Source organism: Adiantum capillus-veneris, chromosome 10 (genome assembly GCF_014529385.1).
Source record: "Adiantum capillus-veneris isolate H3 chromosome 10, ASM1452938v2, whole genome shotgun sequence".
NCBI lineage: Eukaryota > Viridiplantae > Streptophyta > Polypodiopsida > Polypodiales > Pteridaceae > Adiantum > Adiantum capillus-veneris.
In genome coordinates, this window is record NC_140940.1 from 65,068,631 (window position 1) to 65,086,997 (window position 18,367).

The 18,367-nt window shown below is 42.7% G+C and overlaps 1 pseudogene; it reads left to right on the plus strand.

Moving 5' to 3' along the window:
- Nucleotides 1-2,691: 2,691 nt before the first annotated feature.
- Nucleotides 2,692-11,756, plus strand: LOC147448967 (uncharacterized; annotated as a pseudogene).
- The last annotated feature ends 6,611 nt before the right edge of the window (nucleotides 11,757-18,367 follow it).

Below are 18,367 nucleotides of genomic sequence, written 5' to 3' on the forward strand. Positions count from 1 at the left end.
GAATTATGTGCCTACGATTCTTGGAAAAGGGTTCATTAAGGGAATCTTTGGAGATTCTCCCTTTGTGGACAAAGAAAAGGCTGGCAGGTTCGTCCCATGTGGCGAGGAGAAAGTGACGGGCAGGGGGGAGGACGACGAGCAGCAGAATGTGTCGCAAGCAAGAATTACACGTGCATGTCCCTCGATGGCGAGGGGGAGCCAACAACGGACAACTGCACGTTGCACGTGTCGAGATGAAGAGCAACGAAGGTTGTTTTTTTAAATTGTAGGTAGGCCTAGGCTAGGGGTCTATGTTCAAACAACCAGCCCATTGTGGTGGCGTGGTTAGTGCGTGAATCTTTACAATAGGATTGGCCAGTTCGACTCCCAAAATTGTCGAGTGGAGTTTTGTCGATAGATGCGCTTTGAATAGATGGAGGGGAAGAATCTACAAAGATTTTGCCTAATAAAATGAGAAGCCTGCCGGTAGTATGAGCTCTTTTCTGCCAGGTATGTGCCTACGATTTTGATAAAATCGTTGGATGGGAATCTTGTAAGATCCTTTGGTCAAACCTGTCACACACGAGGCAAGAAGGACAGGGAAGGCAAGTGACCCTGGCAGGTGGGACAGAAGGCAGCGCATACGAGCAATAGACTGCGCGGTGCGAGGCGAAGGGAGGGCCCAAGGCGAGCGAAGGAAGGCGGCTACAGCAGCTGGATGAGGTTCGGGGAAGGGGTTGCAGAGGTCAGCCTTTTATAAAATAAAAGCGGAAGGCTTGCTGACAAGCACTGCAGTTGGTTGACGTGGTTAGCAGAAGAACCGCTTAGTAGATCGAGTCGAGCTCAAATCGCAAATCGTAATAATTCTTTTGGTGCTTGGTGTACCTCATTGCTAGCATACGAATCTGGGTATTTGGGAAGATTCGAAAGCAATATAATAAGCAATCAACCAGTATGTACCAGTATGTACCAGTATGTGTGCCCCAATAGTTAAAAAAGGGGAAATACAAGATCCTATATGGAGATGCTCATATGCTCCCTCGTGTGGTAAGCCCGATTAAAGGAAGGCGAAACCTTCTTGAAACAATCGTGGCAACCTGGCGGGTGTTGGAAGCTCCCTTTTCTCTCTCTCCCTCTCTCTCATTTTCCCTCCCCCGAGCACAAACATCTCTCTCTCTCTCTCTCTCTCTCTCTCTCTCTCTCTCTTTGGACATACATGTGTAATTCTTTCATCTCTACTCCCCTAAAATCCCAAGAAATTTTTAATTGTTCCATTTAATACTCTCTCTCTCTCTCTCTCTCTCAAGCGGCCTTTCTCATGAGACTTCACAAGGAGATTACGTCAATAGGTGAAGAGAGCAACAATGTTGCATGAGGGAGGCGACAAGGTGAGTAGCAAGACTATATGGGCCTTCAAAGTCGACAAGAGGGGGTGAATCCATGAGTGAGGATGAGGGAATCTTTTAGAAGAATCTTTTAACTAATAGAATGTAGAGTTTGAGAGCCTACACCAACACTCTTGGATATGGAGTGCAAATCCAACCAAGAGCCATGATTCAATGCTTAAGTTTGTTTGAAGAAGAGCGAGTAGGGGGTACCCAGCTGTGAAAAATCCTAAAATGGGGAAGAATCTTCATGGATGCCAGGCATCAGTGAAGCGAGGAAAGGGACAACAGACGAAGAAGGGAGGGCATGACCTAGCAGGACGCACTGCGCTGGCATGATGTGTAGCATCGACGAGGCGGGGGCATGTCACACGAGGAAGGGAGGGGACGAGTCACAACATGGCGGGGTTGCTGTTGGTGCAAGCTTTGCTCTTTACTAAATATGTGGTTTGCATTTCATGACAGCACCAACTGTAAGTTGGGTTGGTTACGTGAGCTGTGAACTCAATGCTGCCTCTACCCATAAGTGTTCAATTCATGCGCGCACGCTCATCTTACTTTTAGGGGATGAGAGAGGTGTGTTTCAACCTTGCTAGAACGTGAGGATGGGAAGGACTTCTAAATGTAATAATATAATTAGGAAGTTGCAGTATCAAGAAGATGGTTTTGAAGGCTAATCTTGATAAATGCTTTACTTGAGCTAAAAGGTTAAAATTTTTTATTTTTTTTGCAAAACTCACAATTGTGAGTGGATAGTATTAAGAACATCATAAATATACATCAACCTCGAGCTCAGACCGAGCCTTGAGGGTCATAGGATTACAAGTTTTTTGCTTGACAGACTTATCAGTCTTTTGCCGACAGTGTATGAACCCATGCTTGTGCGGACAAGGGCCTTCATGCACATGAATTGCATACATATTATCTGTCAACTTAAAACAACGCACAATTTGGACATACATTGCTTTGTGTGTGAAGCATAATGTGCTTGAAAGAAAATCTCAACAACAGATCTCGCACATTGCAACATATGAAGAGGTTCTTGGGTTCGACCCAAGGCCATGAGGATGGTTTTGTGCATTGAGAAATCTTGACCATGGGAAGGAGGCTTTAGCCATGCTTGAAGCAAAACAACGCGGGAGCCCACCCTCAAGTTTTGAGTGCCTTGGGGTAACTCCATATGTTTGTAAGTTGATAGCCACAATACTGTTGCTTCGTTGTGTGTGATGGTGGGCTAAGTTGGGGCAACTGTCACCTGCTCGAAGCTTGAAAGTCTACAGCGAAAGAGGGAGCGGTTGTAGCAAGCATAAGGGGGTTTGAGAGAGCCATGGACCCACGAGGAGGGCATTGCGGTTCTTACAATGCCATGAGAGGGGATTTGAATAGAGGTGCCATCGACAGAGGCGAGGCTTTAGAGGGATCTCACGGTAGTGAAGAGGCTTGGAGTTTGTTGTGCAGGCAAATGACTGGCTGGCAGGGCAACAAAAATTGGGTGAAGCATAGCCAAGAGTGGGCCGATGAAGGTACGACAGAACGAAGCAAGCCAAGAGATGGGCCAAGGGAAAAGTTTGCTAGGTAGCTTGAAGCAATTAAGTTGTCACGTAGCCTGTAATGGATGCGTCTAGGTCGATCGCCTTCCGATTGTAGAGTCGAGGAGGGGGGGTTTTAGGGGGAGATCGCCCGACCGCAGTGACCTGACCAATGTGGACAGGCATGCCACACTATAAAAAGTAGGGGAATGAGGGGCAAGCTCATTCTTCCCATGGTTGGGTAGTGAACTAGAGACCATATCCTCTTGTGCCCGTAGGGCATTATCTTAGCATAACATTGGTATCATAGCATATCTCGATTTCAGGGGGTGATCAGGCACGTGAAACATGTCCGGTGGACCTTACTGTTTAATCTTTTATGAGACGGGGGAGACCTAATCTCTCCGACGATAATTAAATCTATTTGTCAGACATGTCATGTCTCTCTTCCTCTCTCCCCCCTCCAAGTGCCATCTCCCTTCCCAATTAGGTGACCTCCACCCTCCCCTTTTTCTATGCTTTCTCCCTTTGCCTCAATTCTCTGGTGGAATCTATCTTAGATTCCACCTGATGAGTCCCTTGAAAGAGTTTACCACTTATTTGGGCCATTCAAAATGTAGTGTAAAGGAAAAGCTGGCCAAAACGTCGCATTGGCAAACAATCAAATGGCGTTCTAAAGCAGAGTATCAAAGAGGGGCCGTTCAAGCTAAATCGAGTACGACATATCGGATTCGACTGTCAGCTACCCGGAGTGGTTTGGCTACATTGGGTTTAGCTTCGTTTTCATCGCTTCCACCGTTTTTGAGCTTCATTGATTTTGTGTTCCATTGATTTCTATGTTGTTGATTCACGATCGAGGGGGGTGACTACTCTATTCCATTATTGCTCCTTTTTTTTTAGCGTTTGTGTGCAAATCCTTGATTGTTTTTTATTTTACAGCATTTAATTGCTAAAACAACAATTAAAAAAATGATTGCTATGTGTGTGTCCCAACCACCTTCTAGCTCTCTAGGGTTGTTGGGCTTGTTGGTCGACGGTTGCAAGCTTAGCCCAAACCGAATTATCTTTCTATAGATGTCAGACACTCTCCCACTTTGGAGCGCGTTCGTCAATCACTTCACGTGTTGCACCAACGCCCTCTACGACGATAAACCCTGCCTTTGGACGCGACCATTGTAGAGGCCGTCGACCCTATTGACGATGAACCAGAGTCTATGGAGACCAACATCATCGAGGGGACGACGAGGAACCCTTGAAGGATGACCTAGCCGATCTTATCGATATCCTTACGGAGACAGAGCTCTGTAGCAAGATATTCAAATATTTTAATGCCAAATTGACAACTTAGAAAAAGTACAGGTTGATGTAATCATGATGTTGCAAAGCATCTCCACATGTCTAGACGCATTTACCACCGCTTTAGACGTGGCATCTTCTCTTCCTCGGAGTAGGAGGGCACCCACATCACGAGTGAGCGTAGCCTCGCCAGTGGTTATGGGGGTCCATGCTAATGCGTCTGCGGGGTCATCTGCAGAAAAAGTCTCGATTCTACTCTAGGATTTCAAATTTTCCAGTTTTGGGGGCGAAGAAAGGGAGAGGAACAAAGATTCTATGAACATGTTCATAGCCAAGTGGTCGGATATCCATGCATTGTGGAAGCAGCCTAGCTGTGTATAGCCCATAGAGACTAGTTTCCTATTGACCGGCAAGGCGTACAAGCGGTGGATGAGTTTGACCACTTGGACAGAGTTCTAAATGATGTTTCGAAAGGAGTTCTTGTCAGGCAATGAGAAAGAGTGAAATTGGGAGTTATGGGGACAAATGCTCGACGCTAACAAGTCCCTAACCCAATACATTTTAGACTACAGAGAGACAGTGCTCAAGTGAAAGGGAATCATGCATTCGAGACTTTGCGGGACTTCAAGAGGGGCCTCACAAACGATTACCATGAGTGTGTTGACCCTCTTCTACTGGAGGACTTATCTGAGGAGATAAAGTACACACAGCTATACAATGACATCAAGCATCGTGGTGCACAAGATGGGATGGGTAGGGCTGAGAAAGAAGAGAAGAAGGGATCAAGGTTTAAAAGAAAGGGGTTCCATATTAAGAGGCAGGGGGAGAGGACTGACTAGGGCGGTCACGATGGTCGTTGGACTAACTCTCTTATGTCAAAATGCGAAAGGAAAATTGATGAGTAGGTCACACCAAAGTCGAATGCCCAAAGCTCAAAGCTAGCACGAGTGATAGTGAACCTAAGAGAGATGGTAAATCCTCTAGGCAATTTGCACACAATGCAAATGCTTCTTTTTAGTTTCGGAGAGTTTAGGAGGTGATAGTGTGCCACTGTGATGAGTGCATGCTTGTTCAATGACACTAGCTGTCACTATAAGAAAGGGGGTTGAATGCCTCTGGATTAGCCGTGCATCAACAAGCGTTTGTGGAGAGAGAAAGAATTGGGCACACGGGTATCACCGCAGGTATTACCACGGTTGTCATTTCGGCAAGCACGACAAGCACCTCAGTCAGCAAGCACGACAAGAACCTCAAGCACCTTAGTCATCAAGCAAGCATGACAAGCACCTCAAGCTTGGGCCGGGTTCCCACTTCAAGCTCAGCCCTAGCTTACCTAAGTTCAAAGGACTTTCAACACTAACCTTGGAGGTCTTTAATGAAGCTAACCCTATGGTAACCTTTCTTTTTGAAAGATCATCTCTCATTTGGGTCCCTTTTTCCATTGGCCCCGGTGGAGATAGACCCGAAAGCACATATATATATTCTAACCCTTGTTCCTGTCTATTCTTCCACATTAAATGATCAGTTTAATATGAGAAAATCATTTGGGTTGGTTAGATGTTATAATTTTATGGCACTCTTATTCTGTGAAGTGCAAAGTGCAAGAACTCCATCTCCTTCTCCAAGCTAGTAGAGAAGTTGAGAGCCTACACCAACACTCTTGGCTATGAAATGCAAATCCAACCAAGAGCCATGCTTCAATGCTTAAGCTTGCCATCTTCTTCATCTTCATTACTATGCTATTATGTGATGATAAGTGAGGAACTACTTCTTTCTCCTATGAAATGTTTCTTCTTCCTCTTCCCTACCCTCATTCCCAGCTAGCTCTCTCCACCTTCGAAGATGTTTGAGGCCTTGGGACCGAGGCTTGGAATAATTCTTTTTGCAAAGTTTATGTTATGCTCGTGATGCATGAAGTTTCCAATATTCATTCCATCATCTAAGTCACAAGGAACACAAAGATTGTATTATACCAAGTCTCTCTTGATGAGAGAATCTATAGTACAAATGCCTATTGGAGGGGGGACCGGCTCCACATAATTCCGATACTCAACTGTTGTCATGTTCTCTAAACTCTCTCTCTTGCAAAAGTATTGTTCATGACAAGTTAACTAAGTACTGTGTTTATGTTTCTACCACCAATTAAGTTCACTCTCTATGCTCTTAAAGTAATCTCACAAAAGTTCTTTCTCTAATTTTCCTAATTCTGCTACTCTCAAAGTTCATAGGCCATTTTCATTACACCCAGAGCCATGCGAACTACATCGCTCACTCTGCCCTAAAGAAGATCGACGACCACGAGGGCTAGGATGGCCTGATGTTCGTAGTGGGGAGGGTTGATGCGAGGGAATTGTAGAAGAGGGTTCCGACGGAAAGGGTGAAGGAAATGTAGTAGCGAGGGGCGAGGGAAAGGGTGAAGGAAATGTAGTGGGGGTGCCAACAGAAAGGGTGAAGGAAAGGTAGTGGGAAAATCCCATACTGGGACAACTGATGTGGCGTATATGAAGAGAAGATCCCTTGCGAAGCTCGCTCATACTCTTGCCGCATACGCAAGAATGAGGCTATATGGGGATCCATAGGGACCAAATGAGGAGTACAAGGAGGGGAGTGGTCATAGGGACCGGAGCCCCCAGAAGGATTCCCAGAAGAGGAACCCACGGTTGTCCTAAAAGAGCGGAAGAAATCATCGTCTTGCCTGGCCATGTCACAACTGAAAAAGAGAGAAAAGAGAACTCAACCTAAACATACTAAACGGGCAGCCCATTGCATGAAAATAGGCGTACCAAAACCTCTCTAATAGAGGGGCTATAGCCATGCCATAAACTACGAGTTTTTGGCAGCCCATTTGGCCCCTTTATTAGAGGGGTTTTGGTATGCCTATTTGCATGTAATGGGTAACCCAAACGGATGCCCATCATTGAAGCGGGTAGACAAAATAGGGCCAAAAAAACATGAGCATGGGGGGGACAACCCATGGGCTCACATGAGCCTTTAACTCGACCAATTTAAGGCATGAGTTTGGCCCCTCTATTAGAGGGATTTGGGTTGCCATTGCATGCGATTAGGCATGCAAAAACCCCTCTAATAGTGGAGCCAAACTCATGACGTTTGGCCCCTCTATTAGAGAGGTTTTGGCATGCCTATTTGCATGCAATGGGCTGCCCATTTGGGGAGCCCATTGCATGCAAATAGACATGCCAAAATCTGTAACATTTAATGGCCTAGTAACTTGTGTGTAGCGGAAAATAGCATGAACATAGTGAGAATTTCATTAGAATAGATTCCTAATGAGCATAACAAGAGTTCTTGGGTGGAGAGAGCAACAAAAAGCATAACACCTAGTTAGATAGGCATGAACAATACTTCAAAAGAGAGAGAAATTAAGCTATTGACAATAGTTGAGGACCGGATTTACATGGAGCCGGTCCCCCCTCCAAAAGGCTTTGTATTATAGGTTTCCCCCATCAAGGGATACATTTTACAATACAATTCTTTGTGTTGCTTCAATAACTAGCTAGTGCAATGAAGATGGAAGCTTCAAGCACTAAGCAAATACTTATAAAACACAACATCAATTCCCTCACGGTCTCAGACCCAAGACCTCACACACCTTTGAAGCTAGTGAGAGCTAGCGGGGTATGAGAGTAGATTGAGAGGAAGAAGGAGTAGTCTTACGAGAAAGAAGTATATCTCCTCACATAGTCACTCATAAAATCTTAGCATAGCTTAGTAATTAGCATGGTAGAGGAGATGAGCATGCATTGAAGCTTGGCTCTTGGTTGGATTTGCATCACAAAGCCAAGAGTTGTTGGTGTAGGCCTCCCTTCTCACAAGCTTGGAGTAGATGATGAGCTTTCCATTAAAGCTTGAGAAGGAGAGAGAGAGAGAGAGAGAGAGAGAGAGAGAGAGAGAGAGAGAGAGAGAGAGAGAGAGAGAGAGAGAGAGAGGGAGAGAGAGAGAGAGAGAGAGAGAGAGTCTTCTTGTTTCACACATGAGCTAGTGTGAGTGTGTGTGGAATAATGCCTTTGAAAAATCAGCTCCCTCTCTCTCTCTTAGTCGACCCCTCTTGCTAAATCCTCATGCTGGCACCTCATTGGACCTCTCCAAGCTTAGCAGATGAAAATTGAGAAGCATAAGTGATAGCCTTGTGACATGTGCCCCCCTTTTCCCTTTTGTAAGAGCTTTAAGTAATTAAATAATGCAACTAAACTCTCATTGGACCCCTTTGTCTTCTTGCCAATAGGAAGCAGACAAGCCATTGGGCTGTTGAATGCTCATTAGACCCCTTGGGAGACTGTCCAATAGTCTTCTAGAGAGCTTAATTCTTATTGGTTCTTTTTTTAAGTGTTTTTAAATGAATTAAACTAGATTTACTCTAGCCTAATTCTCATTGGTCCACCTCTATGGCCATCCAATAGGATTTGAGTGCACCTTGTGGGCAATTGGCCCAGGGAGCTGACATGTGTCTCGTATTCCCTTTGTGTAAAGGGAGCCTGTGAGTGTGTGTTTCTCTCATCCCCTACTTATAGGGCTCGCCCCCTCCTATGTAGGAGTCTTGAAGAATTTTTTGGCACACTCACAAGCATCCAATTTTACTAAGCTTGACCATTGGACACAACCTTTGAATTTTGGAACCTTAGCATTTTGGAAGTCTTAATGGGCTAAACGTTAGGGTCTTTAAAGCCCATTGTTGCACATTGCTCTTTTGCAGATGGCCCCCTCTTTGGATCCTTATTTTCCCCCCTTTGGATCCCTACTGTGGCCGGTCTGCCAGCTTAACAATATTCTAGTTTTTTCTCCCCTAGCACTTCCCCATATTAAATGATTAGTTTAACATGAGAAAATCATTTAAGAGAATTAGATATCAGTTATTATGACAAAATCCCTCTAATAGAGAGACCAAATGGGTTGTTCAAAATCAGGGGTTTTGGGATGAGTTTGGCCCCTCTAGTAGAGGAGTTTTGGGCTACTGTTTGGCCCCTCTATGAGAGAGGTTTTGGTATGCCTATTTGTATACAATGGGCTACCCGTTTGGGAAACCCATTGCATGCAAATAGGCATGCCAAAACCCCTTTAATAGAGGGGACAAAGACATGCCAAAACCTCTCCAATAGAGGGGCCAAACTCATACCCAAAACTAGGGGTTTTGGGATGATTTTGGCTCCTCTATTAGAGGGGTTTTGGGCTACCATTTGGTCCCTATATTAAAGAGGTTTTGACATGCTTATTTTCATGCAATGGCCTGCTCGTTTGGGGAGCCCATTTCATGCAAATAGACATGCCAAAACCCCTCTAATAGAGAAACCAAACTCATACCTAAAACTAGGGGTTTGAGGATGATTTTGGCCCCTCTATTAGAGGGGTTTTGGGCTACCGTTTGGCCCCTCCATTAGAGTGGTTTTATTATTTGCATGCAATGGGCTGCCCGTTTGGGGAGCCCATTGAATGCAAATAGGCATGCCAAAACCCTTCTAATAGAGGAACCAAACTAGGGGTTTTGAACATTGAAGGGGGGATGCAAAATAGGTCCAAAGAAACATGAGCATGGGGGACAACCCATGGGCTCACATGAGCCTTTACCTCGACCAATCAGGACAAAATAACAGTAATAAGGAGGGAGGATTTTGACATGCATATTCACATGCAATGGGCTGCCCATAGGCATGCCAAAACCCCTCCAATAGAGAGGCATAACTCATGCCATAAACTAAGGGTTTTGGACTAGGGTTTGACCCCTCTATTAGAGGGATCTTGACATGCCTATTTGCATGCAACGGGCAACCCATTTCATGTGAATATGCATGTTAAAACCCCTCTAATCTAGGGGCCAAAACCCTAGCCCAAAACTCTTAGTTTATGGCATGAATTTTTCCCCTCTATTGGAGGGGTATTGCCATGCATATTTGCATACAATGGGCTACCCAAACGGGCTGGCCATTGCATGAAAATAGGCATGTTAAAACCCCTCCAATAGAGGGGCCAAAGTCATGCCCAAAACTAAGCGTTTTGGCATGCATTTTGTCATTACGGGTTGAAATCCCACAATTGGCACAAGATGCTCTAGGTGATTATCCAGCCTTGAGGTTTTATCTTACTTGTTGCTACTCTAATGTTATTACTTTTGAAAACATTAAGCAGTTCATCTTACCATTGAGCATCAGTGGATGCGGAAGCAAGAAAGTATGTGATGTTATATATAAGATGGGAGAGCTTGTCAAGTGGGTGAGCTCTAAGGAGATTAAAGTCACATCCATATCAGCTGCAAGATTGTTAGCCAAAGAAGTAGTTGTTCTCATTGAAGAGAGCTTTCCCAGGTCCATACTAGTGAGCCAACTCCATCTTATATTGCATCTTGTGGATGAGGCAAATATTTGTGGAGTGGTCCATTCCCGTTGGATGTTCTTCCTTGAGTGTTTTCTCAAGACACTCAAGGACTACGTGAGGCTATGCTCACAACCAGAGGCTAGCATGGCCAAAGGATGGATTGTTCAAGAGTTGTTTGTGTATATCTCTGAGAACCTGGCTATAGTGGATGAAACGATACCATGTTCATGGACTGATAAAGAAGATCCAAGGATGCATTCTCATATGCCAAATGGGAAGGAAAAGATAAAGCTCATGGAAAGGCACATACGTGATGCAATAAACAACTACATTGCCCTTAATTCACCAGTGATGCAAAAGTGGGTAGGTTTATATACAGAATTGAAAAGAAGCGTGAAGAAGATTGAGAAGCGTATAGGGAAATACACTCTCATAGAAGAAATCACACATCCTTGGAGTGATACTTATAAATTTTTTTATCATGTACAGACCGTATTGTAGGTTTTTGGCTGTTAAAAAAAAAACCTACGAATTTTATGTACCTAACAACTCTATCCATTCGGTACTACGTACAGGTCGTACCAAATACGTACCGTAACTTACGTACCTTACCACATTGGACTAAAGCTAAAGCTGATGGTGAGCATGTTAGTGATGAGGAGTGGGAGTATGCGCGAGGTTGTCTACCAAAGGTAATTGCTCATCAAACTCATTATGCACAATATAATGTATTAGTATATATCTTCCTATACTCAAACTTGTTCTACTTTCAACAAGCAATGGTTTTCAACTCGATGTGGCACGAAGGAAGGCACTTTCAAACTGATAATGTAGACAAAAAACGAACGAAAAATGATAGTGGAGTGATGGGAAATTTTGATGCGCAAACTCCAAACGATATGGAAAATAGATATTGTGGAGTTATCCAAAGAATCTATCGAGTAGACTTTTGAATTTTTTGTAAGTATGTGTTCGATGTGAAGTGGTTTGGAGGTGTCTCATCTAGACATGCAAGCGGTATCTACATGGTGGACTCTACAAGATTCCATACGGGCACAAGTGATATCCACATCTCTCCAAAAGTTATGAGCAAGTGATCTATCTTCCAAGTATTTACGAACAAAGGTACTGGTTTCTTATACAAGTCACGCCAAGAGCAAGATGTATACTAGATGACACAGTGAACATAGGAACCACTGTGGACAAACACAACGATGATGATTATAATGGAAATGGCCTATGAACTTTGAGAATAGCGGAATTAAGAGAATTCGAGTGAGCGTTTTTGTGAGATTACTTTGAGAAAATAGAGGGTGAACTTAATTGATGGTAGCAACATAAACATAGTACTTAATTAACTTGGCATGAACAATACTTTTGAAAGAGAGAGAGCATTATGGAACATGACAATAGTTGAGGACCCGCTTTACTTGGAGCCAGTCCCTTCTCCAAAAGGCATTTGTATTATAGATTCTCCCATCAAGAGAGACTTGATACAATACAATCTTTGTGTTCCTTGTGACCTAGGTGATGCAATGAAGATGGAAAGCTTTATGCATCACAAGCATACCATAAAGTTTGCAAAAAGCATTAACTATCCCAAGCCTCAGTCCCAAGGCCTCAAACACCTTCGAAGGTGGCGAGAGCTAGTGGGGAATGAGGGTAGGGAAGAGGAAGAAGAATCATCCATAGGAGAAAGAAATAGTTCCTTACTTATCATCACTCTTCTTGATTAACATAGCATAATACCATAGCAATGAAGATGAAGGAAGCATGGCTCTTGGTTGGATTTGCATTCCATAGCCAAGAGTGTTGGTGTTAGGCTCTCCACTTCTCAACACGCTTGGAGAAGGAGATGGAGCTCTTGCACTTTGCACTCCACACAATGAGAGAATGTGTGTGTGTGTGTGTGGGAGAGTATACCCCTCTCTCATGCTTGGTCTCTCTCTCTCTCTCTCTCTCTCTCTCTCTCTCTCTCTCGCTCTATAGTAATATTTAATTATATCATTTGGGACATGTGTTCTCTTTTTTCTCTTTGAGAGAAAGAACTTAATTATTTATTCTTATGCATCTAAATTCTCATTGGAGCCCTTTAAAGCCTATCCAATAGAATTCAAGCACATCATGAGGGCCACATGTGGAGAATTTTTTGAACATGTGTCTTTTATGCTTTTTAAATTATTTGTTGGTTTGAATTGAATACTTTAAGCACGCAGTCAATCAAGCATGGAAACCGTTGATGCCTCTTGAGAGTTTATCTTTGAATTGAACATTTCAAGAACCTTAGTCATTTTAAGCATAAAAATCACCTCAAGCTTTGGGCAAGGTTCCCACAAACATTTTAAGCACTTTAGTTAGCAAGCCGACAAGGACCTCATGCTTGGGTAGGGTTCCCACCTCAAGATCAGCCCTAGCTTGCCTAAGGTCAAATGACTTTTTAACACTAACTTTTGGAGGTATTTAATGAAGCTAACCCTAAGGTCTTTAAGCTCCATTAGGTAGCATTGCTCTTTGATAGACCATCTCTCATTTGGACCCCTTTAACCTTGGCCCCGTGTTGAGACAGATCCATAAGAAAATGTCTATATTCTAACCCTTGTTCCCGTGTATTCTCCCACATTAAATGATCAGTTTAATATGAGAAAATCATTTGGGTTGGTTAGATATTAGATTTTCCAGCGACATCATTCCAGAATGGATGACTAGTCCATTTTGTGCTTAGGACATGTAGCTGCCGTAAGCATGTTTGTTCTTTAGTCCATATCATACTCCCAAAGTAGAGTGACAAATTCTACTTGGTGTTTGAGTGACATTATCATGACAAACATGATTCTAAGCATGCATACTATTTAAATTTATGCACAAAAAATAATAAGTCTTATAAGACAAAAACATTGTTCATTTAGAAAGCATTTACATTTGCTTACTCTAGTGCAACATTGTAAGCATTGACAAGGTTCATACTATCCTTAAGTTGTATTCCTTGCATCCATCTAGCATCTTCAAAAGGATAGTTTTTGAACTTAATAAGATACCGTCGCATAATCTTACCATGCAGTAGTACCTTGTCTTCATACCGAAGGATAGCTTCGGGTTGTAGCACCTCTTCTTGGTCTTCGATTTCTGGAGGGTCTTCAAGGATTGGTTCTCTTGGCAGCTCTCCTTTGTAGGGCTTAAGTAGACTCACATGAAAAGCATTGTGTATGAGCCAATGGTTGGGCAACATGAGTTGATAAGCCATGTCATTGATTGGTTTCAAGATTTGAAAAGGACCATAGTATCTTTTTGCTAATTTAGCATAATACTTTTGATGGCCCGTAGGATTTTTGCTCGTCGTTTGCCTCAATCAAGCCTTGGGAAACTTAAGTAAAATCCAATCATTTTCTTTGAACGTTAAGGCCCTTCTGTGCTTGTCAGCAGCAGTTTTTTGCCTTTGTTGAGAGATGGATAGCCTCGTTAACCTTTTGAAAAGATTCTTGTAGGTCATGGCTATACTCATCAGCAACGAAGATCTTCCCATGTACTTTAAGTAGCAAGGTACTTTTAGGTCTTCCCTCTATGATCTCAAAAGGTGTTTTTCCCATAGTAGTATGGACTATATTATTGTACGCATACTCTACAAGGGGGGTAAGTACTTCTCCTATTGCGAGTGTTGATCTACTTCTATAACATAATTCTTTTGTAGATCGAGTATTGTAAGATTGACTATCTCACTTTGGCCATCCGTTTGTGGGTGACAAGCAGAAGAGAAGTTCAATCTTGTACCTAGATTTTCAAAGAGACCTTTTCAGAGATTACTGGTCGTTCTAGGATCTCTATCTGACACGATGGATGTTGGTAATCCATGGTGTTTGAAAATCTGAGATATGAAGATGGTTGCCATTAGGTGTGCCTTAATAGTCTTTTTGATAGGAATAAATTGTGCTTGCTTGCTAAACCTGTTGACTATTGTCCATATTCTCGTATTCCCATGGATAGACTTGGGTAATCCAAAGATAAAATCCATGGATATACTCTCCCACGGTGAATTAGGGATTGAAAATGGCCGGAGTAATCCAAGTTTCTTCCCTCTATCATACTTAGTCTTTTGGCATACCACACAATTTGAAACATACTCTTGTATGTCCACTTTCATGGTAGGCCAATAGAAGTATGTCTTTACTTCTCGAAGAGTAGGTTGAATGCCTCTATGCCCCGCATAGGGAAGAGCATGGGATTCATACATGACTTTCTCACGAAGGGAGTGGATAACCCATAGCCTATTGCCATGGAGAAGATAACCATCCTGCAAGGTGAATAGTTCTTCTTTCTTCCCCAAAGCAAGGGCTGACATTACATCTTTAAAGTCAAGGTCAGTAGCATACTCATCTACCATAGAAGATAGATCATTGTGAGTTGCTATAGACACCGCATTGACTTTTGATCGTCGTGAAAGTGCATCGGCCACTTGATTGTGTTTACTAGCAATGTGAGCAATATGAAAATAAAATTGTGAAAGAAAATTTGCCCACCTCATTTGTTTGTTGGAATGCTTGGTTTGCATCATGAAGTACTTGAGACTTTGGTGGTCTGTTTGTAAAATGAATGGAGTCCCCAATAAATAGTGCTTCCATGTGTCTAAGGCATATAGAACAGCTAAAAGCTCTTTCTCATGAATGCCCAAGACTTGTTCATCCGTATTGATCCTTCAGCTCTCATATGCTATGGCATGCCCTTCTTGAAGCAAGACTGCTCCAAGGCAATCACAAGCATCACATTGGACCTCAAATGGCTTTGAGAGATCCGGAAGCATGAGGACTAGTTGAGAGGTAAGCTTCTCTTTGATCTTGTCAAAAGCATTTTGCTCCTTAGCAGTCCATGAATACTTAACGTTCTTCTTTGTTAAGTCATGTAATGGTCTTGCGATTTGAGAAAATTTTGCTATAAGCGTCTGCAATATGCACACATACCAATAAAGCTTCTTAGTTCATGTAGATTCCTTGGATTAGGCCATGCTTTTATTATCTCTAACTTCGATAGATCCATATGGATACCATCTTGACAAATAATATGACCGAAGTATTGAATCTCTTGAAGGAAAAATTCACTTTTCTTTTGGTTGAGAAAAAGCTTGTTCTCCCTCAATGCTTGAAAAATCACTTGGAGATGTTGCTTGTGTTCCTTCAAGGATTTGGAGTAGATGATGGTATCATCAAAGAACGCTCCACTGAACTTGCGGTAGGGTCTAAATATTTTCTCCATCAAACGATTGAATGTGGCAGGAGCATTGGTCAAGCCAAAAGGCATGACTAGAAATTCATAAAGACCAAACGTTGTACGAAATGCGGTCTTTAAGATATCTTCATCCACTATCCTTATTTGATGATAGCCACTTTTAAGGTCAATCTTATTGAAGTAGGTAGAGCCTTGTAGTTTATAAAACAGATCTTCTATCAGAGGCACGGGGAATTTGTTTTTGATAGTGATATGGTTTTCATCAAGCGATCGTGCTGTAAGTTATTCTTCTTCCATTTTTGCTTCATCATTGTCATAAAATATAATATCTAACCAACCCAAATGATTTTCTCATATTAAACTAATCATTTAATGTGGGAGAATCAATGGGAGTTAGAATATAGACATGTGCTTATAGATCTGTCTCAACACGGGGCCAAGGTTTATTCTCTCTCTTGCAAAAGTATTGTTCATGCCAAGTTAATTAAGTACTACGTTTATGTTGCTACCATCAGTTAAGTTCACTCTCTATTTTCTCAAAGTAATCTCACAAAAATGCTCACTCGAATTCTCTTAATTCCGCTATTCTCAAAGTTCATAGGCCATTTCCATTACATTGGTATCAGAGCATTTGGTTTCTCTTTTCTTGCTTACGAAGAAAGGTCCTTAAGTAGCCTATCAATGGTTGATTTTGTTAATTATATTAGGGTAAGTGGGACTGGAATCTATTATCGGGTTTGTTGGTGCACACCTCGGGAGCTTTGGTCTTAATAATGGGGTCTTTTTAGACTTGCCTACAGCTTTACCATTATTAAGCCATAAGAAGTCCGAAAGGAGCTATCCCTCGGCATTCTGATATGTTAGACCCACCCTACTACTCTCTATAATTAACCAATTTGAGCCGTGGGTGTAGATACTTAAGTGCTTATTTTCAAAGGCCAAGAGAGTAGCAACTAAGGTTTTGAATTGCCAAAGAATACACTAAGTAAACACATAAGTATAATTAGCATGGGTGACAATAACCAAGAGAGTAGAATGAACATTGATAACTTTGATTTTTCACATGAAGGTGCTAATGATGATGCCCTCATGTTTATCAATTATCTTGTTACTAGGTTGCATCAAGCTATTGGCAACCCTACTTTGCAAGCTGAAGTTACTCAACAACTTCGTGCTTAATGGGATTTCCCTTCCTCTCCAAGAGGAGAGAGAGCTTAGGAGGCCTCTTGATGAGACCCCCAAAAAAAGACTCTCTCCCATATGAGAGGATGAATCCAAAGAGCAATAAAGCATTGAATTTCTAAGTTCCTCTGAAGATGTGGCTCCACCGAAGACGGCGGTCTAGACGATCGCCAACTCCTCCCATGAGGAAACGGTCAACACACAGTCCTTCTCCTCGTCACTCTGAAAGGGCAGAGAGGAGACAAAGGAAGAAAAGGTCAAGAAAGAGGTCACCCTCTTCACCTTCCTCTTCTCCCGATGAAAGCTATGGCTGTTCTCCTAGAGAATACAAGAGGGGAGGACATCGCAAATCATACCCTGCATGGAAATGATCACAAAAGATCAAGAAGTTCAAAGAGAGAGGAAAGAGTATCTCTTTTCTCACCTATGATGGCACCTTTGGTGCCATTGACAAAGTATTGGCCTTCATCCAACAATTTGATGCGGCCTTTTGAGACGAGGGCTTCACAAAGTCCTCCAAGCTATGCCATGTAGCTATGTACTTCCAGAAATCGGCTCGTCAATGGTGGGCTAGCCTTCATGGCAATGGTGAAGCCCCAAAGACATGGAAAACTCTATGAGTTTCCATCATGAAGAAATTCCTTGCAAGCGATGCAAAGGACAAAGTACTTACCGAATGGTGTAGTTTGAAGCTTCTCTCACATGAGTCTATTCACAAATTTGTGGACAAGTTTTGGGATTTACATCTCAAGGCTACTGTCTACCAAAGGATAGACTTTGTCGAGAAAAAGCAACAATTTTGTGTGGGATTACCTGAAGATGGCTGCGTATGTCAACTCCCAGCGGCCTGGTTCTATCACCGAAGTAATCCACCACACCATGGTTGCTTCCCGCATCAATTTCCAACAAGGGTCTAGACGGAATGTCAAACCCATGGAAAACAAAGACAAAAATGATACAAAGGGGAAAAACAATGCCCAAAATTCTTAGCAAGGCACTTTCTACAACAACAACAACAATAGGTCCAAGGAGAAGGGAGTTTACAAAGGTAAAAACAAACTCTCTCATGAAGAGCTTGAAGCTTTTCGCAAGGACCATAAGTGTTTTAAGTGTGGGATCAAGGACATGGCTATTGTTCTTGCCCCAAGAAAAATGCTCGCAATGAGACTCCTAGGGCTTCCACGATCAAAGCTGCAAAAGAGGATGCTCATTGCAAAGGATCATCTCTCTCCTATGCTTGGGGAAAGGTAAGGGAGCATGATGCCTTCATCTTGTTTGACCCTAGCTCTACTCACAACTTCATATCAACGGAGTTGGCCTCCAAGTTGGGCATTCAAGCTTTCGAGATGGGAGATATAGTAACGGCTGACACAGCTTTCAAGGGACAGCAAGCCTCCATTACTCCCTTGATTGGGAAGTTGAGGCTTCATGTCAAAAGCTATGTCGACAAAGAAGACT